This window comes from Triticum urartu, chromosome 6 (assembly GCF_003073215.2).
Source record: "Triticum urartu cultivar G1812 chromosome 6, Tu2.1, whole genome shotgun sequence".
Taxonomy (NCBI): Eukaryota; Viridiplantae; Streptophyta; class Magnoliopsida; order Poales; family Poaceae; genus Triticum; species Triticum urartu.
In genome coordinates this window covers 410,389,301-410,416,907 of record NC_053027.1, presented here as the reverse complement: position 1 = coordinate 410,416,907, position 27,607 = coordinate 410,389,301, and positions in this window count along the sequence as shown.

The window sequence follows — 27,607 nt, the reverse complement described above, 5'->3', positions numbered from 1 at the left end:
GAGCAAGCAGTTGCAACAACTTGGATTTACACCATCTAAAGCTGATACTTCCTTGTTCTTTTATTATAAAGACAATATCACTATATTTGTGCTTGTTTATGTTGATGATATAATTGTTGCAAGCTCAAGTTCAGATGCTACCACTTGTTTTCTTAAAGATCTAAAGTTGGTGTTTGTCTCAAAGACTTGGGAAATCTTCACTACTTTCTTGGCATAGAGGTCAAACGGGTCAAGGATGGTATTCTTCTTACGCAAGAAAAGTACACTGCTGATATACTCAGAAGAGTAGGAGTGCACAATTGCAAACCAGTGAGTACACCAATTTCAACTTCTGAAAAGATTACAATTGAGAGTGGAGAAGCACTTGGACCAGAGGATGCAACTAATTACATAAGTGTTGTGGGTGCTTTACAATATCTGACTCTTACATGTCTTGATATTTCTTACTCTGTGAATAAGGTATGTCAGTATTTACATGCACCTAGAACAACTCACTCGACTACAGTCAAGAGGATTTTAAGGTATCTTAAGTTTTCTGAAGGACTTGGACTTCAAATTACCAAGTCTCCATCTCTACTTATTACTGCTTATTCTGATGCAGACTGGGCAGGGTGTGTTGATGATAGAAGATCTACAGGTGGTTTTGCTGTGTTTCTGGGAACTAATTTCATATCATGGAGTGCTAGAAAACAGGTTACTGTTTCAAGGTCAAGTACATAGGCTGAATATAAAGCTTTGGCAAATGCTAGAGCAGAAGTAATGTGGATACAGACATAGCTCTATGACCTTGGAATCAAGGCTCCACAAGCTGCTAGACTATGGTGTGATAATATTGGTGCAACCTACCTTTGAGGTAATCCTATTTTTCATGCACACACCAAACATATTGAAGTTGATTTCCACTTTGTCAGAGAAAGGGTAGCTCGCAAGCTACTTGATATTCAGTTTATACCTACTGGGATCAACTTGCTGATGGCTTCACAAAACCTCTCACTACGAGAAGGTTGGATGAGTTCAAGTACAATCTTAACCTTGCAAAGGTTTATTGACGTTTAGATTGAGGGGGAGTGTTAGAAGATGTATAGAGATAGGAAAGGTGTTTAAACTTGTATCTTCTTTCTATCTCTTCTTCTGTTCTAACTTCTCCGACCAACTCTCCTGTCAGGATCGATCTCCATCGATCTCTTCTTGTAAGCCATGACACATGTGATATAAATATAAACCGCGGCCCGAGCAAAGGGTTCAATGCTTCCATCAATGTTTTGCATTCTATACGCGTGCATTTAAGTGCAACGGCTTTTTCTACAGCGGGTACATAGCGCGTGCATTGGTCTTCTTCTATACGGCACACAGAAAAATAGAATACGATAGTGGAAACCAGGGAATATAGTGCCACTATTTTAGTGGGCTCGGATCCCCATGCGACTGGATGAGCAGGATTTCACTGGATGTGGTCGCCGTGTGCTCCTTTGCAATTTCGTAATCATATAGGATTATATCATTTGTACATAACAAACTACATCGGTGCTCGAGCTCGAGTGGACATTATATTTTGAATGTGAAAATTACATCATATGACAGAAATATGACACTGTTCATCATGATTTTGTCGTATTTGTGTACACCCTTCATCCAAATATATAGGGGCTAATACATCTTCCAAAGTTATTTTTAACCGATAATATATGGGATGTATGCTATAAAAATTATATCATTAGAAACTCCTTTCACACACAATTTTGACGGTATCCTTTGTGTAATATGCATGTCCTATATTATTAATCTAACGCATGGTCAATGGTAATATCAAAAGCGTATTAGGCCCTATATATTTGGCTGGAGGGATTAGCTCACATGGTTACTTATTTCATCATCAAACTATACACATGTTACATCCATATAAACTTGTAGAATGTTTTAAGAATTTTTTAGAACTTAACAGTGTGACTTTCTAATTAATCAAAAATCAAAAAAAGGTGCTCAAAACCCCGCTTTCCTTTTTACTGCCATATGGTCACACTATTATACACTGCATTCCTTTGTTTAGAGCATCTAAAGGTTTGGTAAGCAAATCTATCCCCTCAAATGCCAGCGGACACGTCTGGGTGTGTCTGCAGGCACTGCCTAGGCACTCCTCAAATATCCTTATGTGCATCCGAACTCCTCATAGTTGAAACATACAAAGCATGCAAAACAAACACTAGTAGAAACTGGCCCATTTGTCCCGGTTTGTAAGGCCCATTTGTCCCGGCTGGGGAACCGGGACTAAAGGGTAAGTACTAAAGCCCAACACCATTAGTCCTGCTTCTTAAACCAACCGGGACAGATGGGCCTCCACGTGGCCGATGCGGTTTGCCCAGGCAGGGGGGCTGTCGGTGTCAAAACCGGCGGATCTCGGGTAGGGGTTCCCAAACTGTGCGTCTAGGTGGATGGTAACAGGAGGCAGGGGACACAAAGTTTTACCTAGGTTCGGGCCCTTTCGATGGAGGTAAAACCCTAAGTCCTGCTTGATTAATATGGATGATATGGGTAGTACAAGAGTAGATCTACCACGAGATCAGAGAGGCTAAACCCTAGAAGCTAGCCTATGGTATGATTGTATGTTGTCCTACGGACTAAAACCCTCCGGTTTATATAGACACCGAAGGGGGCTAGGGTTACACAAGGTCGGTTACAAAGGAGGAAATATACATATCCGTATTGCCTAGCTTGCCTTCCACGCCAAATAGAGTCCCATCCGGACACGAGACGAAGTCTTCAATCTTGTATCTGCATAGTCCAACAGTCCGGTCAAAGGATATAGTCCGGCTATCCGGAGACCCCCTAATCTAGGACTCCCTCAGCAGCCCCCGAACCAGGCTTCAATGACGATGAGTCCGGCGCGTATTGTTGTCTTCGGCATTGCAAGGCGGGTTCTTCTCCAACTTTCAAGTGTTCTTAAGCAGTGTCCGGCTCCATAAATGTTGAACCTCTTGACTTCCATGCCCAATAAGGGCTATCTCCCACGCGTCGAATGAATACGAGGTGTCAGGGCGTTTTTACATTCACCCCCCTAGCCAGATAAATAAATTGTCTATTAAAGGGATGGGGATTCTTAGATCCGATCCATATCATCCTCCCCCAGCGAGAATTCATCAGAGCATGCTTCGGAAAGATACATTCGAGCATGGCCGACCTCCGCAGCTCCTCCTCCCGCCCCCGTAGCCCTAAGCCCGGTGATTGGGAGAGGTGTTCAGTCACGCACAGCCGATTAGTCGATCTGTAGATTAAGGGATTTCTCCCTCTGGCATATATGGTGCCCGTTCGAGCTGGGCTCGCCACCTATAATGGCGGGGCGCAAGCGGAGAGCCTTCCTTGTCCCTCCATGGGAGAACGGGTCTGCCTCGTTCCTTATTTACTAAGGGGACTCAGATTTCCAATTCATCCATTCCTCCACAGGCTCCTGGAGTTCTACGGCCTCCAATTACACAATCTCACCCCTGCCTCCATTCTACATATCGCCGGCTATGTTGCTCTCTGTGAGTTGTTCCTGGGCTGCGAGGCTCACTTCGAGCTGTGGAAAAGGCTATTCTGCCTTGTCCCTCGCACACAGACACAACAAAAAAAAGACACATCCGTGACATTTTGGGCCGAACGAAATTTTTTCTGTCATACATATGACACTTCTATGACGATAATTGTGACAAAACCCAGTATCATCATAGATGTGGTGGGCTCCTACTTCTATGACAAAAAATCATGACAGAAAATGGCGTTTTTCATCCTGGGCGGGCCGGAGACGCAGCTGCATGACATTCTTTGGGCCGTCCATGACGGAAAAACCGTGGTAGAAGCGAGGGGGAGGAAAATTTCGGGGAGTTCCCAATTATGATGGGAGGTCCGGGGCCGAGCGATGTGCGTTTCTCTCATACACATACGCGTGTGTGTGCGAGGCGTTGGCTCTAACTGAACCCGAGCGGGGCATTGGGCTCTAACTGAACCCGAGCGATTGCACTGCAAGCTACGTTTTCCTGAACCCGAGCGATCGATCGATGGCTGTTAACTGACCCGATCAAGCGATTCCTCGGCTACTGCTGCTAACTGAAGCCGATCGATGGGATGAACAGTGAGTGTTGCAGGGGGGGGGTGGATGAACAGTGAGCGGTGGCATTGCCTCTGGATGAACAGGACCCCATGGTGTGGTGGAGGGCTGGATGAACAATAGACGGTGGAGGGGTGCCCGTGGAGGGGTGGATGAACAGGACCCCGTGGTGTGGAGGGCAGGATGAACAGTAGACGGTGGAGGGGTGCCCGTGGAGGGGTGGTTGAACAGGACCCCGTGGTGCGGAGGGCTGGATGAACAGTAGACGGTGGAGGGGTGGTTGAACAGTACCCGGTGGAGTAGCGCGCAGTGGAGGCTGGATGAACAGGAGCCCGTGGAGGCTGGAGGAGGTCGACGGTGGATGAACAGTAGCTCGTGGAGGCTGGAGGCGGCCGACGGTGGAGATGAACAGTGTCGGTGTACTAGAGTAGGGGTACCCTAGTATCCCGAACTTGTGCACGGGCAGTCGCAGCGTCCCGCGGCAAGGCTTGCCGGGTGACCGCCAAGGTCCTCCGTGGTTCCTTTGGAGCCATTCAAGAGCAAAGTATCCAAGCCAAGAATAGAAGGCCCTGGCAAGAGGAGCTTGCCGGGAAGGCCAACCAAGGCATCTCAAGACCCCGGCAAGAGGAGCTTGCCGGGAAGGCCACCCAAGGCATCTCAAGGAATTTGCCGTGACGCGCCACGCGTCCCGGCAAGGCCCGGTGAATGACAAGCTCCCGGACGTGACAAGACAACGACCGCGGCAAGGCGCTTGACGCGGCAAGCCACCACTCTGTGCCCGCGCTCCAGCACATCCACCAACGTGTCGCTCTGGGACCCTTCCAGGCGTATGTGGCGGGAGGCTGTGCAGCCAGCGGCGCGCGGTGGCAAGCGGCGCTAACAAGATTGCCATCGTGGCGAGCGGTGGCGTCCCTGATGGTCCCTTTTGCACTATTTAGGCGACGCAGACGGGCATTTAATGCCCTTGTCTCCTGCCGTCAGGGTTAGGTATGATACACTGTAGTAGGTAGCTGTACCCACCGCAGCACCTTTCCATTTTTACCCTCTGTCTCCGTTGCCACCTGTCGGTGACCCCTTGAGCATATAAAAGGAGGCCCATGCGCAACATAGAGGGGGGTTCGGAAAAAACAGAACACTCACGCTCGGTCTCGTTAGCTGCTGGTGTGTACTGTAGCACTCCACGCTCCCGAGCAAGAACTCAATACAAACCACAAAGCAGGAGTAGGGTTTTATGCATCCGTGCGGCCCGAACCTGGGTAAATCGCTCGCGTGCTTCGCCTCGATCCGCTCTTCGTGCGACCTCCGCCCCCGCCAAACCGAAAGGGACCCGGTCCGCCGGTCCCATTGGTGTCCGTGGATCAGTCCCCCGGCATCTTTGGCGCGCCAGGTAGGGGGCGTCGAGGTTGTGTGAACTAGATCTGGCATTCACGCGAGCTAGATCTTCATCATCTTCATTGACATGCCGCCGAATAAGAAGGTTTCGGAGGCAGCTGCTCCGTCCGCGCCGAACCCACCATCGCCGGAGCAAACGGCCGATGGGGCAGGTGCCGGCGGAAGAACAGGCGTCGACGAGGGAGCTCACGGTGCTGCCAGGTCCAAGGACAAGGCTGCGCTGCCCATCGGCGGCGTAGCCGGCTCCCACAACGACCGAGCGCACTCCAAGACCTCGGCGTCTGTGCATGCACCGCGCCCATCTCAGGAGGCGCGGGACCGGCAGCGTCATGGTACTCACGGTACCATGCGTTTGCTGGACCAAGATCGAGCTGGTGGGTCTCGGAGTGCTCAAGACCAGCATGCACGCCAACACGCTGGCACGAGCGAGGCACGGTCGCCTGGACGGGATACTGCTCGTTCTAACATAGTTAGAAGTCCGAGCATATCCCGCTCCTCGCACCGTTCGCCACCACCACCCGCGACTGCAGCAGAAGCTTTGGCGCGAGCTCAACTGCTCCTAGACTACCCTCCAACAGCAGACAAGATCAACGACTGGAGGGCCACCATCCAGAGTCTCATCGGCTTCGCCAACGGCGACACTCAACGGCAGCCGAGCATGTCGCAGCCGCGGCAAGTCAGCCAGGCACGAGCCGGTGGCGACAGGACCGGTGCACTCTCCGCCCCGAAGGCCAAGATCGCCGACTCGCCGGATCCACCTCGACAGCGACTCCACCGCGTCATCAGATCCACGAGTTCGTCGCAATCAGTGCCAAGTTCTTCACGAACGACAGCAAGAAGACGCTCGTACTCGCATCGAGCGTCGAAGAGAAGCGCGACGTCAATCAGACCAGCGCGCTGGACCCTCTGTCGACATGCATGCGCCAGGGGAACTAGGCGACTTGCCGTACGCGGTAGGTTGCCCTACGTTTACTCGTGAGCTGCGGCAAGTCCAGTGGCCCAGCATGAAGAATTTCAAGCCAGACGTACCAGAGAAGTACGACGGCAAGTCGCATCCGTCGGAGTTCCTCAGCATCTACACCACAAGATCCTTGCCAACTACTTCCCGTTGGTGCTCAAGCCCAACGTCAGGTCCTGGCTCATGCACTTGCCGGACAACTCCATATCCTCTTGGGCAGACCTATGCCATCAGTTTGTCGGCGCCTTTACAGGCGACCACAAACCTCATGGCCAAGAGAGTGACCTTCATCTGCTCGCCCAGAAGGAAGGAGAGCCCCTGCGCAAGTACATTCAGAGATTCAGCCGTGTACAGCACAACATCCCAGATGTCCACCCTGCCGTGATCATCAGCGCGTTCCAAGAAAGCCAAGGCTGGTAGCTCCGGCAAGGAGATTGCCGCATGCACCAACTGCCAGGCTGTGGCGGTCGCCGACAAGCAGGACGGCACCGACAAGCAGTACTGCAAGATCCACCGCACCAGGGGCCATGACCTCCAGAGCTGCAAGAAGGTCAAGCAGCTTGTCCAGCAGCAAAAGGCTGAATATGAGCGATGCGACAAGGAGAGGGCCCAAGGAGGCACTGGAGAATCCGGCAAGAAGCGCGCTGGCCGGGGAGGACGCCGCGGCAATGCCAAGCAGCGGCAAGGAGACAGACCTCCCCGCGGCCGCGACAAGGATGAAGATGATGACGACGACGAAGGCATCGATGATGTTGAGACCAGTGAGCAGGAGTTCCAGAAAGCCACAGAGGTCTTGTGCGTTGACGGCGGTGCTTCTCTGCATACTTCGCACCGCCAACTCAAGCAGTGGGTGCGGGAAGTCAATGCAGCAGAACCACCCGTCGAATCACGCAAGCTTCTGAAATGGTCCAGCACGCCTATCATCTTTGATATTGAGGACCACCCTGATCGCACAACTGCGGTCGGGTGCTTGCCGATGTTGGTTTCACCAACTATCCGCAACGTCAAGGTCACTAAGATGCTAGTTGACGGCGGGGCCGGCTTGAACCTGATCTCTTCCGCTGTACTCCAGAAACTCCAGATCCCTGACAGCGAGGTTGAAGAGACCGGCACATTCCAAGGAATCAACCCGGGAAGGAGCAAGCCAAAGGGGAAGGTCACGTTGCCAGTAACATTTGGCAGCGAGCTGAACTTCAGGACTGAGAGGGTCACTTTTGACGTTGCCGATATTCCATTGCCATACAATGGGATACTTGGCCGTCCAGCACTCGCCAAGTTCATGGCAGCCTCTCACTACGCATACAACATGCTGAAGATGCCAGGCCCGATAAGCGTCATCTCTGTCCCTAGCGACAAGAAGGATGCTCTTATCTGCGCCGACAAGATCTATTGGGAAGCGGCGGCCGCAACATATTGCAAATCACTTGCCGTTGAAGCTCCCGGGGGGAAGAAGAAGACCAAGTCCGGCAAGAGTTCTGATGCCCACTCCGGCAAGCGCACCTCTTCGGAGTGCTGCGCTGCCGTTGAGGACGCACAACGAGCTCCACCGGCAAGTGTAAGAAGACAATGGCAGCCCGCCAGAGACGAAGAAGGTGTCCGCCAAGGAGGACGGCACTGGTGGTACCTTCACCATCAGTGCCACTCTCGACCCTAAATAGGAAAGCGCGCTCATTGCTTTCCTGCGGGCGAATGTCGACGTGTTTGCGTGGCAACCGTCTGACATCCCCGGTGTTCCCAGGAAAGTAATTGAGCATCATCTTGCCGTTTGTCCTCATGCGCGGCCCATCAAGCAGAAGGTCAGGAAGCAAGCAGTGAAGCGCCAAGAATTTATTGCAGAAGAAATCAAGAAGTAGGAAGCAGCAGGCCTTGTCAGAGGAGTGCTCCATCCTACGTGGTTGGCCAATCCTGTAGTCGTGCGCAAGGCGAATGGGAAATGGAGACTTTGTATCGACTTTACCGATGTTAACAAAGCTTGTCCCAAAGACCCATTTCCTTTGCCGCGCATTGACCAGATTGTTGACTCCACAGCCGGATGTGATTTTCTTTCATTTCTTGATGCATACTCAGGATACCATCAGATCTTCATGGCAGAAGAGGATGAGGAGAAGACCGCATTTATTACTCCATGTGGCACGTACTGTTTCGTACGGATGCCTTTCGGATTAAAAAATGCTGGTTCAACATTTGCAAGAGTAGTGCATGTTGCTCTTGAGCCACAAATACACAGAAATGTGGAAGCCTACATGGATGACATAGTGGTCAAGAGCAAGGACAAGGCAACTCTAATCCAAGATTTAGACGAGACCTTTGCAAATCTGCGCAAGATCAACCTCAAGCTCAACCCCGAGAAGTGTGTGTTTGAAGTCCCCTCCGGCAAGCTTCTCGGGTTCTTCGTGTCTCAGCGAGGAATCGAAGCCAATCCCGACAAGATCAGGGCCATTGAGCAGATTGAAGCACCAAAGCGCGTCAAGGATGTACGAAGACTTGCCGGTTGCGTGGCTGCTCTCAGCAGGTTTATCTCTAGGTCTGCTGAGCGCGCCCTGCCATTTTTCAAATTATTGAAAAAGGCAGGTCCAATGAAATGGACTCTGGAAGCGGAGGCTGCGCTGCAAGATTTGAAGAGATACCTATCCTCCACTCCAATACTTGTCGCACCTAAGCCACAAGAGAAGTTGCTGCTATATATAGCGGCAACCAATCAAGTGGTTAGTGCTGCGTTAGTAGCGGAAAGGGAGGCAGATGACGAGCCAGCAACCACGGCAGGCGCATCCAGCGACAAGCAGGGGGCTTCCCCGACAAGCTCTGGTCCCGACAAGGATGGATCTGCCCAGACGTGTGAGGAGATACAGAAGAAAATGGTGCAGCGCCCAGTTTACTTTGTCAGTTCCCTTCTGCAGGGGGCTAGGTCAAGGTACTCTGGCGTGCAGAAATTGCTTTTCGGCCTTCTCATGGCCTCGAGAAAGCTGCGCCATTACTTCCAAGCACATGAGATCACAGTTGTCACTCGCTTTCCGCTGAAGAGGATACTACAGAATCCAGAAGCGACAGGCAGGATTGTTGAGTGGGCACTGGAACTGTCAAGCTTTGGTCTCAGGTTTGAGAGTACTTCAACTATCCAAAGCAGAGCATTGGCAGAATTCATAGCAGAATGGACGCCAACACCAGATGAAGAAATTCCAGAAACGAGCATCCCCGACGACGAAGCAAGCAAAGAGTGGCTGATGTACTTTGATGGTGCCTTTTCGCTGCAAGGCGCCGGCGCTGGCATGCTGCTTGTCGCACCCGCCGGAGAGCACCTCAAGTACATAGTCCAGATGCACTTTCCCAAGGAGCAAGCAACAAACAATACCGCAGAGTATGAAGGCTTGCTTGCCGGTCTCAGGATTGCGGCAGACCTTGGGATCAAGAAGCTCATCGTCAGGGGTGACTCGCAGCTTGTCGTCCGCCAAGTGAACAAGAGCTATCAAAGTCCGTTGATGGAAGCTTACGTCGACGAAGTGAGAAAGCTAGAAGAGCACTTTGACGGCCTACAAATGGAGCATGTTCCAAGAGCTCAGAACGCCATTGCCGATGGCCTGTCAAAGTGCGCCGCACTTAAGTTACCTGTGGAACCAGGGATCTTTGTGCTCAAGCTGACTCAACCGTCTGTAACGCCATCAACTGGACAAAGCAAGAAGAGGAAGTTGATTTCTGGTGACTATTCTCCGGCAGAGCTTCTCGAAGCCGCCACCAAGAATGTCCCCAAGATCAACGCCAAAGGCGCTGAGGAGCAGTCTGCTCCGACAAACCCCAGGGTTTGTTCCATTGAAGCAGAAGCTCCCGAAAAGTTTTGCTCCGGCAAGCTTGCTAGGGAACGTCACGCTCCGGCAGAGCCGCAGGTTCTCACCGTAGAAGCGGATGTTCCCGCAGCAGTCCCCAAGATCAACGCCAAGAGTGTTGAGGAGCAGTCTGCTCCGTCAAACCCCAGGGTTTGTTCCGTTGAAGTAGAAGCTCCCGGAAAGTTTTGCTCCGGCAAGCTTGCCGGGGAACGTCAAGCTCCGGCAGAGCCGCAGGTTCTCGCCGTAGAAGCGGATGTTCCCACAGCAGCAGATTTGCCTTTAGTCCTTGTTGTCGAGCCACAAGCTCTAGCATGGGCGCAGCAGATTGTCCGTTTCCTTCGGACAGGAGAACTTCCCGAAGAGCAAGAAGAAGCGGAAAGAGTAGCCCAGCAGTCAAGTATGTACCAGTTTGTTGACAAGACACTGTACGGAAGAAGACTCAACGGTGTGAAATTGAAGTGTATTCACCGGGAAGACGGACAAAAGCTGTTGGCAGAGATACATGGAGGCATATGTGGTCACCACATTGGTGCAAGAGCACTTGCCGGCAAGGCATTCCGGCAAGGTTTCTTTTGGCCGACAGCCCTCCAGGATGCAACTGCACAAGTAACCAAGTGTGAAGCGTGCCAGTTCCATTCCAAGCAGATACACCAACCAACTTAGGCTCTCTAGACGATCCCTTTATCCTGGCCATTTTCGGTCTGGGGGCTCGACATCCTCGGCCCCTTTCCCCGAGCAGTCGGGGGCTTTGAGTACTTGTACGTTGCAATCGACAAGTTCACAAAGTGGCCGGAAGTGGAACCAGTGAGGAAGGTGACAGCACAGTCAGTAGTCAAGTTCTTCAGGTCTATTGTTTGCCGCTTCGGGATCCCTAACAGGATAATCACCGACAACGGTACGCAATTCACGAGCCGCACCTTCATGCAGTACGTCCAAGATCTTGGCGCCAAGGTCTACTTCGCTTCTGTTGCTCACCCGAGAAGCAACGGTCAAGCGGAGAGGGCAAATGCTGAAGTGCTGCGTGGGCTCAAGACCAGGACATTCGACAAGCTGCACAAGTGCGGAAGAAACTGGATCGAGGAGCTGCCGGTGGTTCTTTGGTTGATCAGGACGACGCCAAATCGAGCCACTGGCCAGACACCTTTCGCTCTAGTCTATGGAGCAGAGGCAGTTATCCCCATGCAACTCGTATACGGGTCACCTCGAGTGCTCGCTTATGATGAGCTTGAGCAAGAGCAGCTGCGACAAGATGACGTGCTGCTCCTTGAGGAAGACCGTCTTCAGGCTGCTGTACGAGCTGCTCGCTACCAGCAAGCTTTGCGCCGCTACCATAGCCGCAAAGTTAATGCGAGAAGTCTCGAGGAAGGCGACCTTGTTCTTCGGCGTGTTCAGTCCGCCAAGAATTCCAACAAGTTGACACCGAAGTGGGAAGGCCCTTACCGGGTGAAACGAGTCACTAGGCCTGGCGCTGTCCGCCTTGAGACCGAAGATTGCATTCCGGTGAGCAATTCCTGGAACATTGAGCATCTTCGTAAGTTTTACCCGTAAGGCGCGGTTGCCGGAACCTGTGCCGGCAACCACCTTTTGTACAAGTCTTGCCGCTGCTGCATGTAATCCTTTGTACAAAGCCGGGCGCAGACCCCGTGCATAAGTAAAGCTCATGTGCTCCGCACATTTTGTCAATTTCATGCTTTCTATTTTTTGGCATATATGATCTGACACTTTGTGCAGCACCTACTCCCGGTAAGCAATAACGAGCTGTAAGGCTCCATATCTTTATTTTCTCTTCTTTCTTTTTTCTCAAGGAAAGGAAGGTTCCCTCGCCCACAAGTTTGCCGGGGGGAATTGAGAAGATAATGGTATGGACCGGGCGTCGTTCAAGAAAGTTTCGCCTTGCCGAGAAGCAAACAACAGAAAAGCTAAGTTGCCAAAGTTTGAGCAATCAGATTTTTAAAATTTTTAAGTTATCTCCCTTGAACGACCGCACTTTGTATGGAAAACCTGTGCGCGGAGGAACCAACTCGTAGCTAGTTGCGCCCTTACTTTGTTTCGAGTCCGCTCAACAACTTAAGTGAGCTGCAACTAGTTGCGACAAGGTTTCTTGTCGGTAGCGGCACCACCAGCAGGCTGCTGACGTCCCGCACTCAGCGCTCGCAGCTCAGGTGCCTGCACTGGCAAGTTCCCTAAAAGCGTAGGGTAAAAAGACATACAAAGGGAGGAATCAAGTAAAGGGAATAACATTGCAATCATTACCCAGAATAGAGTTATATTACAAAGATAGCTTGTCGCGGCTCTAACAGATTGTTTTCATAACATGACAAATAGCGACAAGAAAAGAAGAAACAGGCGGCCTAGTCTACGCGATCGCCCTCGATCCTCTTGATCCCGCTCACCTTGTCCACAATGGGTGCGACAAGGGTCTTGAGCGCCTCCAGATCAGCATCCCGTGGCAAGGTCTTGAGGACGTTGGTGAGGTTGAGGCCCGGATTGCGGAAGGCCACCTTCACCAACACTTTTTGAAGAGCTCCCGCGCAGATCTTGCGCGAGTCGTCGGCCAGCTGCTTTGGGATTTTCTCCCGGAGCCGCTGGAGGGCCATCTCCATGCCTTTGAAGAACAAAGTGAGCTTGGCGCTGGGTTGGAGGTTCTCGTCGGAGGGATGCCCGAGATCCCCCATCCCCAGCTGCGCCAGCTCCCTGTCAATATCTGCGGCAGCACTCACGAGACTCTCCGTCCAGTGCTCCACAGTCTCCCTTAAAGCATTCTGGGTGGCGGCAGCACTCTCCAGCAGCGCCTTGTCGGCCTTGATCTCCTCCCTCAAGGCCGCCTCCTGCTCCTTGGCGCCGTCCAGCGTCTTGGTCAAAGTGGTCAGCTTCAACTCAAGATCCACGTTGGAGACCTTGGCGGCACTGAGCTCTTTGCCCTTCTCGGCGAGATCGGCCTCCAGCTGCGCCACCTTCATCTCCAGCTCCTTCTTGGTGGCCTCGGCGGCTGCGGCAGCATCCTCCGCTTGCTTGAGGGCTCCGCCAAATTTTTCCTCGCGTGCGGCAAGCTCCTCCTCGTGGGCGTCAATGTTGACCTTTCGCTGCGCCAGCTCGCCCTCCTGCGCAGACAGCTTCTCAGCGGCAAGCCGCTGTTGCTCTCTGACTTCAGCCTTCTCGAGGAGGAAGGCCTTCTGCGCTTCAGCGAGTTGCTCCCGCTCCTCTGCCAAGGACCGGAGAGCTTCCTGCTGGAGACCCCGGAGCTCCTCCGCGCGCTTCTCGATCTCTGCTCCCGCCTTCGTGACAAGCGCCTCACGGGATTCCAGCTTGGCTCGCCGCGCACGGTAGAGCAACAACAACTTCCGCAGTAGCCACTCCTCTTCAGGCTCGTTGCTGCTGCTGCTCGGCGCGTCAACCAGCGTCAGCCCAGCGGAGGCGAGCACCTCCCCGTCGAAGATCTCTCCCTCGACCGGCGCCCTAGAGCTTGACGCCCAGGGGAGGTTGATGAAGACGTCATCGCCGGCCTTCAAGTATACGCCTGGCTGGGGCTCTTCGGAGCCTGGCGCTGCAGCAGCGGCGGACGGGTCGGCGGTCGGCGTAGCGCCTGGCGCTCCTGCGGCCTCAGGGCCGTCAGTGCGATCGCCAGATCCCTCACCAGTTGCTGCGGCGGCAGCCTTGGCAGCCTCTGCGCTGGCGGGATCGTCAGCACCAGCTGCTCCCTCGGTGGCAGCGGCGTCGTCGGTGGCAACCTCGGTCTCCATCGGCTCCGTAGCAGATGGATCTGACAGCCGGAAGAGGGAGAAGAGTCAAGCAAAATTTAACAAAAACCCAAGAAGATCAAAAGAAGAAGAACCCAAGGGAAGTCTTGCAGCGAAAGGATTACCTGTACCGGGTTCTGCAGTCATGGTCTCCGCCGTCGGGGAGCCGCTGGTGCTGTCCCTTGCCGGAGAACTCTCCCTTGCCGGAGACCTCTCCCTTACCGAAAAGCTCTCCCTTGCCGGAGGACTCTCCCTTGGCTCCTGGTGGGGCTGCTCTGCTCCTACACAAATCAGCAGTCAGATATCAGCAAAGACAGAGTATCCATGCGCACCTCACAGCGGAAAGCAAACTATATACTTACGCTGGGGGCTCCTCTGGAGAAAAGTTGCCGGGTCCGGCAAGGTTGTCTCGGGCGCACCCCCTACTGTCGCAGTGGGTTCGTCCTCGATGACGATCACCGGGACCTTGGCTCTCTTCGCTGCTCTCTGGCCCAGAGTCCTAAAAAGGAACAAGTTCAGAGTAAAGCAAATGAGATACAAGACAAAACAGCAAGAATTGAAGAACTACGAGTACAACAAGAGAAGCTTACTCTTCCTCTTCTTCCTCGTCGGAGCTGAACGCGGAGAAGTCGAAGTCCGGCTCGCTCCCGGCGCGAGGAGGCGGAGGAGAAGCTTCCCTTGGCCGCTTGGCGGGAACGGTGGTGGTGGTCTGAGACGACCCCGCTCCGGTTGCCGTCGCGGCGTGAGCAGCGGCAGGAGCAGAAGCGGTGGTCCGGCTAGACCCCGCTCCAGTTGCCGTCCCAGCATGAGGCGCTCCCGCGGCAACGGTGTTTGCTGCGGTGGAGCGTGTCACACGGCGCGGCGACTGTTGCCTCGCCTGCCGCTCCGCTACGTCACCTTCCTTGCGGCGACGCCTTCTTGGTGGAGATGGAGGCTCTGCTTGCGGCGAGCTGCCTGAAGATGAGGAGGAAGAGGAGTTGATTTCCAGCGAGCCGCTCGTATCCTTGGCGGGCTCGCTCGACCCGACGCCGTGTCCGGCAAGTTCCTTCTCGCCGGCGGGCTCCCTTCGCTCGGCACGGCTTGCCGCCTCTGCTGCATCTGCCTCCTCCACGGTGAATCCAAATTCGCCCGCGGCCGCGGCTGCCGCCGCCTCTTCCAGCCTAGTGGCGATGAGTGCCATCTCCGCATCGGTGGTGTCGCGGGTGAGGCTATCCTTCTTGTCGGAGCGGATCGGCACTTCTACTAAGTCATCGAAGAATTGGTGCACGACATCGTCTGCAGGCTCTTGCCAAGTTGGGACAATTCCATGCGAGTCGCACAGCGGCATCATTGCACGGATGCGGTCGTGCGCGGAATTGTTGCACAACGGAACAACACCTCCCGGCAACCTGAGCACTTCGGGATGTTGGGGGTCATACTTGAACAGCTCCTGGAGCATCGTGTTGAGCTCCAGAATAGTGAAGTTGAAGTTGAGGCCCGGCCGCAGCCTCATGATATCTGCCGCATTCTTGAACTCCCAGGTGGGTCTCCCCCGTTCCTGCAGGGGGGTGATGCGGCGGTGAAGAAAATCTGCGCCAACAGCGCCTACAGTGAGCCCGACAAGCCTGAGGCGTAGGATCCGGGTGACAGCAATCTTCAGTTTGTCGTCCTCCGGGGCCATGTCACTCCAATCGCTGCCGCGTGCTACTGGGGTTTGGCGCCGGGTGGTGAATGGCTGCGGGTTCTCCTCGTCAATCCAGCACCAGTCTGCTCTCCACTCCTCCCACTTGCCGCGGAATTATCCCTCCAGATAAGTTTCCTTCTTGCCGGCCCTTGAGATCCAGGCGATGAATTCTCCCTCCAGATAAGTTTCCTTCTTGCCGGCCCTTGAGATCCAGGCGATTCCGCCGGATAAAGGCTCTCCTCTCTCTACTCGGGGTATAAAGAAGTGGCGAAAGAGGGCTACATTGGGATGGACTCCGACAAAGTTTTCGCAGAGATGTGCGAAAACTGCCATGGCAGAACGGCATTAGGGGTGAAGTCAAGGAGGTGGAATCCGTAGGTATTCATGATGTCGCAGAAGAATTCAGAGAAGGGCGGGCAGAGCCCGCTGTAGAAGAACAATGCGAAGAAGGGGTATCCGTTTGGGGCCTTCTTCGAAGCGGCGGCGGGGAGTACCTTCGTGCGCAGATGCGCTCGTGTCTCCATCGACCAGAAGAGGTAGTAGTTCTCCCTCAGCTCCTTCGCGGCGAGCTTGGGGGGAAGACGGCCCGCTCCTTCCGCAGCGCCGCAAGCCGCTGCGCCTCGGTCGACTTCACGACCTTCCCCTTGTCGGCTTTTGGAGCCATGGTGGAAGTAGTGGAGGAGGTCGACGGCGTTGGTGGTGCTGGTGGCGACGGGGGGCGGAGCGCTGCTCTCTCTCTCTCAGCTTTGGGAAGACGAGGGAGCGGCGGAGATTTCTGAGATTGGAAGCAGCAACGGGCGAATGGGCGAACTGCCCCTGTTTCCCCTGCTTATTAAAGAGGGAGGGGCGGACGTTTCCGCATTTCCGAATAAAGAAACCACCCACGATCTCATCCACGAAGCCGCATTCAACGCGTGCGTTCGGGGAGGGCGGCGGTGGAACGGAGAGAGATACGGCGTAAACCTAGGCCCGCGGTGCCCGTGCCTTGTTTTGGGCCTGGCCAACAGCGCTCGGGCACCGTGTATGGCCCAGCCCGGGGGCTCCTGTCGGTGTACTAGAGTAGGGTACCCTAGTAATCCCCGAACTTGTGCACGGGCAGTCGCAGCATCCCGCGGCAAGGCTTGCCGGGTGACCGCCAAGGTCCTCCGTGGTTCCTTTGGAGCCATTCAAGAACAAAGTATCCAAGCCAAGGAGACAAGACCCCGGCAAGAGGAGCTTGCCGGGAAGGCCAACCAAGGCACCTCAAGGAACTTGCCGCGACGCGCCACGCGTCCCGGCAAGGCCCGGTGAGCGACAAGCTCCCGGACGCGACAAGACAACGACCGGCAAGGCGCTTGCCGCGGCAAGCCACCACTCTGTGTCCGCGCTCCAGCACATCCACCAACGTGTCGCTCTGGGACCCTTCCAGGCGTACGTGGCGGGAGGCTGTGCAGCAGCGGTGCGCGGTGGCAAGCGGCGCTGACAAGATTGCCATCGTGGCGAGCGGTGGCGTCCCTGACGGTCCCTTTTGCACTATTTAGGCGACACAGACGGGCATTTAATGCCCTTGTCCCCTGCCGTCAGGGTTAGGTATGATACACTGTAGCAGGTAGCTGTACCTACCGCAACACCTTTCCATTTTTACCCTTGTCTACGTTGCCACCTGTCGGTGACCCCTTGAGCATATAAAAGGAGGCCCATGCGCAACGTAGAGGGGGGTTAGGAAGGAAAGAGAACACTCACGCTCGGTCTCGTTAGCTGCTGGGGTGTACTGTAGCACTCCGCGCTCCCGAGCAAGAACTCAATACAAACCACAAAGCAGGAGTAGGGTTTTACGCATCCGTGCGGCCCGAACCTGGGTAAACTGCTCGTGTGCTTCGCCTCGATCCGCTCTTCGTGCGACCCTCGCCCCCGCCGAACCGAAAGGGACTCGGTCCGCCGGTCCCATACATAGGTGCTCGTGGATCAGAACCCCGGCAGGATGCAAGCATGAGTAGGATATAATCCACCATGAACATAAATATCATGAAGGCTATGCTGATTTTGTTTCAACTACATGCGTGAACATGTGCCAAGTCAAGTCACTTAAATCATTCAAAGGAGGATACCACCCCATCATACCACACCATAATCATCTCAATAGAATGTTGGCATACAAGGTAAATCATTATAACTCATAGCTAATCAAGCATGGCACAAGCAACTATGATCCCTAATTGTCATTGCAAACATGTTTATTCATAATAAGCTGAATGAAGAACGACAGACTCGTCATATTTACAAAAACAAAAGAGGTCGAGTTCATACCAGCTTTTCTCATCTCAGTCAGTCCATCATATATCATCATAATTGCCTTTCACTTGCACGACCGAACGGTGTGAATAATAATAAGAGTGCACGTGCATTGGACTAAGCTGGAATCTGCGAGCATTCAATAAACAGGAGAAGACAAGGCAATATGGGCTCTTGGTTAAATCAATCAATAATGCATATAAGAGCCACTTCAACAATTTAATTATGGTCTTCTCCTACTGACCCCCAAGAAAGGAAAAGAAATAAATCTATTTACACGGGAAAGTTCCCAACAAGCGAAAGAAGAACAGGAAATATTTTTGGGTTTTCTTTTTAATTATTACTACTACAGCAGAAAAATAAACTACTACTAATTTTTTTTGTTTTTTCTTAACGTTAAGCAAACACACAAGAAGAAAGCAGGAAAAAGAAAATAAACTAGCATGGATATTACAGTGAAAAAGTATGAGCACCGACATCTAGCAATGAGTGTGTGTGAACATAAATGTAATGTCGGTGAGAAATACGTACTCCCCCAAGCTTAGGCTTTTGGCCTAAGTTGGTCTATGGCCATGGTTGGCCTGGTGGATATCCATAATAATAGTTGTTGGGGTCGTACTGCGATGAAGAATAGTTGGGATCATACTGTGATGAAGAAGAAGAATCTGACTGCCACTAGCTGACAGTCATCTCTGGATCCCAAGAATAAACAGATTGTCGCAGAGACTCATCTTGTGGTTCCTGTTCTGGCTCCTCGACTGGTGCAGGGTTTCGATAGGCATGAATAGCTGTCAACGGAACAAGGTACATGCCTACAGTCAAATCAAACAAAGAAGGAGGAGGCAGGGTAATAGTCTCAGGATGATGTTTATTAAAGAGCAATTGATATCTAAGCTCCCCTGCCCTATTCTTAACAATAAAATCATGTGCCACCATACTTTTATGATCTAGATAAACACGGGGTAGCACTTTTTCTTCCTTCTCAGCATGCCTAATAGCTATGTTAAAATGTGCGGCTAGGCGTGTGGCATAGATGCCTCCAAAGATGGGGCCCTTAGTACGGTTCATATTTAACCGTCTAGCAATAATAACGCCCAAACTAAAAGTGTTATCACTATATAAACCTTGGAGAAGAATAATTAAATCAGGGATACTAAGGTTTCCAGAATTTCTGCGTCCAATTAAACAACGACTAGCAAATAATGCAAAGTAACGCAAAACAGGAAAATGTATGCTAGTGATTCGTGCATCGGAAACCTTCCTGGTTTCCCCTACAATGATATTATCAATAAATCCAGCCACATCATCATGATGTGGTTCTTCTGTCTTGCCCGCAAAAGGGACTAAACAAATCCGACAGAAATCATAAAGCGACATCTCCTTAGGCTCATCATATAAATGAAATTCCACCGTAGGTGGTGAGTTCCTAGGATGAAAATAAAACTTTTGCACAAAGGTATTTGTGAGTAAGAGATACTGATCGCATTGGTCGTGGAGGAAAACGGTGAGGCCTGCATTGTGGGCCAATTCATGAAAATCTTCATAGATACCAGCTGCTCTCAAGAAATCTTCAGAAGGCCATTCACACGCCCGAATCTCCGCGGTGCGTGGCAAATTATACTTAGGCTAAGGTGCCTTTTCCTTTGAGCTTTGGCTTGATGAGCCCCTCAATAGTCTCCTCATCATTTTTCTGAAACAATCTGAAATTTTTAGTAACTTCAAAATAAAAGTAAACCCAATTCAATAATACTGATAGCAACTACTCCTACAAGTGCCTAGAGCCTATATCAAGCATTAGAACTACTAGGAACCATATAAATTTGACATGCAAGCTCAAGAACATGGTCACCTATGAAGCACAAATTTGCAAAGAATAAAGCACTAGAACAAAAACTAATTGGACCAATGGAGGAGTCACATACCAAGGAACAATCTCCCCAAGCAGTTTTGCGAGAGGTGCTTTGAGCAAGGAGATCAAAAATCACAGCAAAAGTGGCTGGAACTCGTGCTTGAGTTGGTTTTTCGGGTTTGTGTGAGATAGAGGAAGAAGATGAGTGCTGGAATAAGTGGAGGAGGGCCACCGTGGGCCCATGAGGCAGGGGGCGCGCCCTATAGGGGGGGAGGCGCGCCCACCACCCTCGTGACCAGGTGGCAGCTCCTCCCGCGGTAATTTTTGCACAGTAAATCCTCAAATATTCCCGTAAAAAATCATATTACATTGGCATGGCATTCTGAGGGCTTTTATTTTCGGGATATTTTTATATTGCACGGATAAGTCAGGAAACAAACAGAAAAATACTATTTTTACTTTATTTAATATAAATAACAGAAAATATAAAGAGGGTACAGAAGTTTGTGCTTCTAGTTTCATCCATCTCATGCTCATCAAAAAGAATCCGCTAACAAGGTTGATCAAGTCTTGTTAACAAACTCATTCCGATAATCATGAAACCAGAGAAATTTCGAATAACACTAAGTTACGTCAACGGGGATATGCACATCCCCAATAATACGAATATCATATTTCTTTTTGACAGTAGGAAGAGGAAATTCAAAACCTCCAAATATAATCGATGGAATTTTTCCAATAGAGTTGATACTATGAACTTGAGGTTATTTCCTCGGAAAGTGTACCGTATGCTCATTACCATTAACATGAAAATTGACATTGCCTTTGTTGCAATCAATGACAGCCCCTGCAGTATTAAGAAAAGGTCTTCCAAGAATAATATACATACTATCATCCTCGGGAATATCAAGTATAACAAAGTCCGTTAAAATAGTAAAGATTGCAACCACAACAGGCACATCCTCACAAATACCAACAGGTATAGCAGTTGATTTATCAGCCATTTGCAAAGATATTTCAGCAGGTGTCAACTTATTCAAGTCAAGTCTACGATATAAAGAGAGAGGCATAACACTAACACCGGTTCCAAGATCACATAAAGCAATTTTAATATAATTTCTTTTAATGGAGCAAGGTATAGTAGGTACTCTGGGGTCTCCAAGTTTCTTTGGTATTCCACCCTTAAAATTATAATTAGAAAGCATGGTGGAAATCTCAGCTTCCGGTACCTTTCTTTTATGAGTAATGATATCTTTCATATATTTAGCATAAGGATTCGTTTTGAGCACATCAGTTAATCTCATACGCAAAAAGATAGGCCTAATCATTTCAGCAAAGCGCTCAAAATCCTCATCATCCTTTTTCTTGGATGGTTTCAGAGGAAAAGGCATGGGTTTCTGAACCCAAGGTTCCCTTTCTTTACCATGTTTCCTAGCAACAAAGTCTCTTTTATCATAACGTTGATTCTTTGATTGTGGGTTATCAAGATCAACAACAGGTTCAATTTCTACATCATTATCATTACTAGGTTGAGCATCATCATGAACATCATCATTAATATTTTTACTAGGTTCATGTTCATTACCAGATTGTGTTTCAGCATTAGACATAGAAATATCATTTGGATTATTAGGTGGTTCAGCAATAGGTTCACTAGAAGTTTGCACAGTTCTATCATTTTTCTTCTTCTTCTTTTTAGAAGAACTAGGAACATCAATATTATTTCTTTGAGAATCTTGCTCGATTCTCTTAGGGTGGCCTTTAGGATACAAAGGTTCCTGAGTCATTCTACCAGTTCTAGTAGCCACTCTAATAGCATGATCGTTTTTCTTACTATTCATTTCATTAAGCACTTCTTTTTGAGCTTTAAGTACTTGTTCTACTTGATTGGTGACCATAGAAGCATGTTTGCTAATAAGTTTAAGTTCACCTTTAATATCAGCCATATAATCACCCAAGCGTCTAATCATATAAGCATTTTATTTTAATTGTCTACCAAAATAAGCATTGAAGTCATCTTGCTTATACATAAAGTTATCAAACTCATCCAAGCACTGACTAGCAATTTTAGTAGGAGGGACTTCAGCTCTATCATATCTATAGAGAGAATTTACCTTTACTACCTGTGTCGGGATATCGGGATCAGGAGGTTCTTCAGTAAATAAATGATTGAGATCATAAGTTTCTTCAACAGGCGGTGAATTAAGACCATGTATTTCTTCAATAGGAGGTAAATTCTTAACGTCTTCAGCTTTAATACCTTTTTCTTTCATAGATTTCTTTGCCTCTTGCATATCTTTGGGACTGAGAAATAGAACACCTCTCTTCTTCGGAGTTGGTTTAGGAATAGGCTCAGTAATTGGAGCAGGAGTTGGCTCAGGAGGTGGCTCAGGAGGTGCCAAATTATTTTCATTTGTCAACATATTATTCAATAGAATTTCAGCTTCATCCGGTGTTCTTTCCCTGAAAAGAGAACCAACACAACTATCCAGGTAATCTCTGGAAGCATCAGCTAGTCCATTATAAAAGATATCAAGTATTTCAAGTTTCTTAAGAGGATGATCAGGCAAATCATTAAGTAACTTGAGAAGCCTCCCCCAAGCTTGTGGGAGACTCTCTTCTTTAATTTGCACAAAGTTGTATATTTCCCTCAAAGTAGCTTGTTTCTTATGAGCAGGGAAATATTTAGTAGAGAAGTAATAAATCATATCCTGGGGACTACGCACACAACCAGGATCAAGAGAATTAAACCACATCTTAGCATCACCCTTTAATCAGAACGGAAATATTTTGAGTAAATAGAGGTAATGTGATCTCTCATTATTAGTGAACAGGGCAGCTATATCATTTAACTTAGTAAGATGAGCCACAACAGTTTCAGATTCATAGCCATAAAACGGATCAGATTCAACCAAAGTAATTATACCAGGATCAACAGAGAATTCATAATCTTTATCAGGAACACATATAGGTGTAGTAGCAAAAGTAGGACCGGGTTTCATTTTATCTCTAAGTGATTCTTTGTTCCATTTAATTAATAACCTCTTAAGCTCATATATATCTCTGCAAGCTAAAATAGCTAAAGAAGCATTTTGATCAAATAAATAACCCTCAGGAATAACAAGCATATTTTCATCATCACTATCATCATCGTATTCAGATTCAATAATTTCTTTTTCTCTAGCCCTAGCAATTTGTTCTTCTAGAAAATCACTAAGTGGCACAGTAGTATCAGGCATAGAAGCAGTTTCATCATAAGTATCATGCATAGCAGAAGTGGCATCATCAATAACATGCGACATATCAGAACGAATAGCAGAAGCAGATGTAGGTGTCGCAAACTTACTCATAATAGAAGGTGAATCAAGTGCAGAGCTAGCTGGCAGTCCCTTACCTCCCCTCGTAGTTGAGGGATAGATCTTGGTTTTTGGATCTCTCAAGTTCTTCATAGTGTCCAGCAGATATAAATCCCAAGTGACTCAAAGAATAGAGCTATTCTCCCCGGCAACGGCGCCAGAAATTAGTCTTGATAACCCACAAGTATAGGGGATCACAACAGCTTTCGAGGGTAGAGTATTCAACCCAAATTTATTGATTCGACACAAGGGGAGCCAAAGAATATTCTCAAGTATTAGCAGCTGAGTTGTCAATTCAACCACACCTAGAAACTTAGTATCTGCAGCAAAGTGTTTAGTAGCAAAGTAATATGATAGTGGTGGTAGCGGCAACAAAAGTAAAGACAGCAAAAGTAATGTTTTTGGTATTTTGTAGTGATTGTAACAGTAGCAACGGAAAAGTAAATAAGCGTAAACCAGTATATGGAAAACTCGTAGGCACCGGATCAGTGATGGATAATTATGCCGGATGCGGTTCATCATGTAACAGTCATAACATAGGGTGACATAGAACTAGCTCCAGTTCGTCAATGTAATGTAGGCATGTATTCTGTATATAGTCATACGTGCTTATGGAAAAGAACTTGCATGACATCTTTTGTCCTACCCTCCCATGGCAGCGGGGTCCTACTAGAAACTAAGGGATATTAAGGCCTCCTTTTAATAGAGAACCAGAACAAAGCATTAGCACATAGTGAATACATGAACTCCTCAAACTATGGTCATCACAGGGAGTGGTCCCGATTATTGTCACTTCGGGGTTGCCGGATCATAACACATAGTAGGTGACTATAGACTTGCAAGATAGGATCTAGAACTCTCATATATTGATGAAAACATAATAGGTTCAGATCTGAAATCATGGCACTCGGGCCCTAGTGACAAGCATTAAGCATAGCAAAGTCATAGCAACATCAATCTCAGAACATAATGGATACTAGGGATCAAACCCTAAGAAAACTAACTCGATTACATGATAAATCTCATCCAACCCATCATCGTCCAGCAAGCTTACGATGCAATTACTCACGCATGGCGGTGAGCATCATGAAATTGTTGATGGAGGATGGTTGATGATGACGACCGCGATGAATCCCCCTCTCCGGAGCCCCGAACGGACTCCGGATCAGCCCTCCCGAGAGGTTTTAGGGCTTGGCGATGGCTTCGTATCGTAAAACGCGATGATTTCTTCTCTCTAATTTTTTCTCTCCGAAAGCAAATATATAGAGTTGGAGTTGGCGTCGGAGGATCAACAGGGAGCCCACGAGGTAGGGGGGCGCCCCCACCCTCGTGGAAAGGGTGTGGGCTCCCTGGTCTTCATATTTGGCGAGGATTTTTAATTGTTTTTTCTAAGACCTCCCGTGAAGTTTCAGGTCATTCCGAGAATATTTGTTTTCTGCACATAAAACAACATCATGGTAATTCTGCTGAAAACAGCGTCAGTCCGGGTTAGTTCCATTCAAATCATACAAGATAGAGTCCAAAACAAGGGCAAAAGTGTTTGGAAAAGTAGATACGATGGAGACGTATCAAGATGTCACTCAAGGATAAGGAAGAGCTTCACAACAAGTCAAGTGGTGCTTACAAAGCCTCATGTGATGCTCCCACATCATCAAGTGAGAAACAAACCTTCAACAAAGAATTGAGCCTAATGGTGAAGAACTTCAACAAATTTTACAACAATAAAAGAAAGGAAAGAAGTTCCAAGTCAAGGTCCTACAATGACAAAAGATCTTCTAGTCGTGAGCACAATTGCTACAATTGTGGAAGACCTGGACACTATTCCAATGAGTGTACGGCTCCCTACAAAAGAAGAGAAGATTCTCCCAAAAGAAGAAGTAGAAGAGAAGAATCACCACCAAGAGAGAGAAGGAGTAGAGATGACCGTTATGAACGAAGAACATCACGGAGAAGCAAGGATTTGGAAAGGAAGGAGAAGTCATCAAAGAGCTATACAAAACGAAGACATCGAACTCATGTTGGTGAATGGGTATCTGACTACGACTCCGACTCCAACAATCACTCCAAAAGAAGTTATCACCCCGACTCCGAATATACTCAAGATGAAGGTGTTGTCGGTCTAGCACTTGTGTCAACCAACTCCTATGACATATTTGACTCACCAAATGAAGGAATTGGAAGATGCTTCATGGCTAAAGGTCCAAAGGTATCACCCCCCGAGTATGTTGATTTCAATAGTGATGAAGATGATTTGCTAGGAGATGATGATTTACTTTTTGACAACTCTAGTTATGAAAACTATGATGAACTTGCTATTAATCATGCTAATCAAGATAAAACGAATGACAATGATAGGAAGGAGATTGAGCGTCTAACTAAAGAACTAAACACTCTTAAGTTAGCTCATGAAACTACCTTGGAAGATCATCGAGAACTTTTAAAGACTCATGAGAAGCTACGTTTTGAAAAGATCAATGTCGGTGTCAAAACCGGCGGATCTCGGGTAGGGGGTCCCGAACTATGTGTCTAAGGCGGATGGTAACAGGAGGCAGGGGACACAATGTTTTACCCAGATTTGGGCCCTCTTGATGGAGGTAAAACCCTACATCCTACTTGATTATTCTTGATAATATGAGTAGTACAAGAGTTGATCTACCACGAGATCAGAGAGGCTAAACCCTAGTAGCTAGCCTATGGTATGATTGTATGTTGTCCTACGGACTAAAACCCTACGGTTTATATAGACACCGGAGGGGGATAGGGTTACACAGAGTTGGTTACAAGGAAGGAGATCTACATATCCGTATTGCCAAGCTTGCCTTCCACACCAAGGAGAGTCCCATCCGGACACGGGACGAAGTCTTCAATCTTGTATTTTCATAGTCCAACAGTCCGGCTAAAGGATATAATCCGGCTGTCCGGATACCCCCTAATCCAGGACTCCCCCAGTAGCCCCCAAACCAGGATTCAATGACGTCAAGTCCGACACGCAGTATTGTCTCCGACATTGCAAGGCGGGTTCTTCTCCAAATTTTGAATGTTTGTTAAGCAGTGTCCGGCCCCATAAATGTTGGACCTCTTGGCTTCTGCGCCCAATAAGGGCTATCTCCCATGCGTCGAATGAATACGAGGAGCCAGGGCGTTTTACATTCGCCCCCCTAGCCAGATAAATAAATTTTCTATTAAAGGGATGGGGATTCTTAGATCCAATCCATATCATCCTCCCCCAGCGAGAATCCATCGGAGCGTGCTTCAGAAAAATCCACTCCAGCATGGCCGACCTCCGCAGCTCCTCCTCCCGCCCCCGTAGCCCTAAGCCCGGTGATTGGGAGAGGTGTTCTGTCCCACACAGTCGATTAGTCGAACTGCAGACTAAGGGATTTCTCCCTCCAGCATATATGGTTCCCGTCCGAGCCGGGCTCGCCACCTACAATGGCGGGGAGAAAGCGGAGAGCTTCCCCAGCCCCTCTACGGGGGAGCGGGTATGCCTTGTTCCTTACTTATTAAGGGGACTCGGATTTCCAATTCATTCGTTCCTCCGCGGGCTCCTGGAGTTTTACGGCCTCCAACTGCATAATTTCACCCCTGCTTCCATATCACACATCGCCGGCTATGTTGCCCTCTGCGAGTTATTCCTGGGCTGCGAGGCTCATTTCGAGCTGTGGAAAAGGTTATTTTTCCTCGTCCCCCGCACACAGGAGGGGTAACTTTATCAAGTGGGTGGAGCCAAAATATGGCGCATCGCCAAAACCGGATACCTGTCCGGTACTCCGAAGAAGATGTCTGAGGACTGGCCTTCGGAATGGTTTTATATGGAGGACGTCCCCCTTCCGGACCCTGTTCGGCGGGGTCTTCCTGAGTTCAACAATGCTCCTCTGAAGAAACGCCGAAGCTGGCGCCCATGGAGCCCCTAAGAGGAAGACAACGGAGAAGTCCTTTACCTGATGAACCGGATTAAAGCGCTGGCTCAATCAGGATTGATAGTAATCGAGGTTATGTCAATATGCATAATGCGGGGAGTGCAGCCACTTCAATATTGAGGGCACCCCCTGTGGTGTTTTAATGGGGAAGACGATGCCACCCGTTGCGGGCGTAAGGGTCCGGACAACGCTGCTGCTTTAGCAAAAATCCTGTCCGAGCTGTTCAAGGGAGAGGAAGAGGAGTTCATCCGCATCAAGCAACAGGATGGATTCTCCATGTACAACCCTCCAAGCTGGGTGAGTTATATCCCCTTACTCCCATTCTTCCCACATTCTTTGTCGTAGGTACTCACCTTGCCATTTTACCGCAGGAACTGCGAAAAGCCATAAGGGAGGTCAACAACCCATCCCCACAACCAGAGGACCCCGACCGAGCCCTCGGTCCCGGACTCGAAGAAGATCCGGACATATTCGTGGAGCTGATAGACCGGCAGTTCTATCAATTGAGCTGTGATGACGCCATGGTGGCCATTACGGCCGACTATCCCCATGCGTCGCTCGT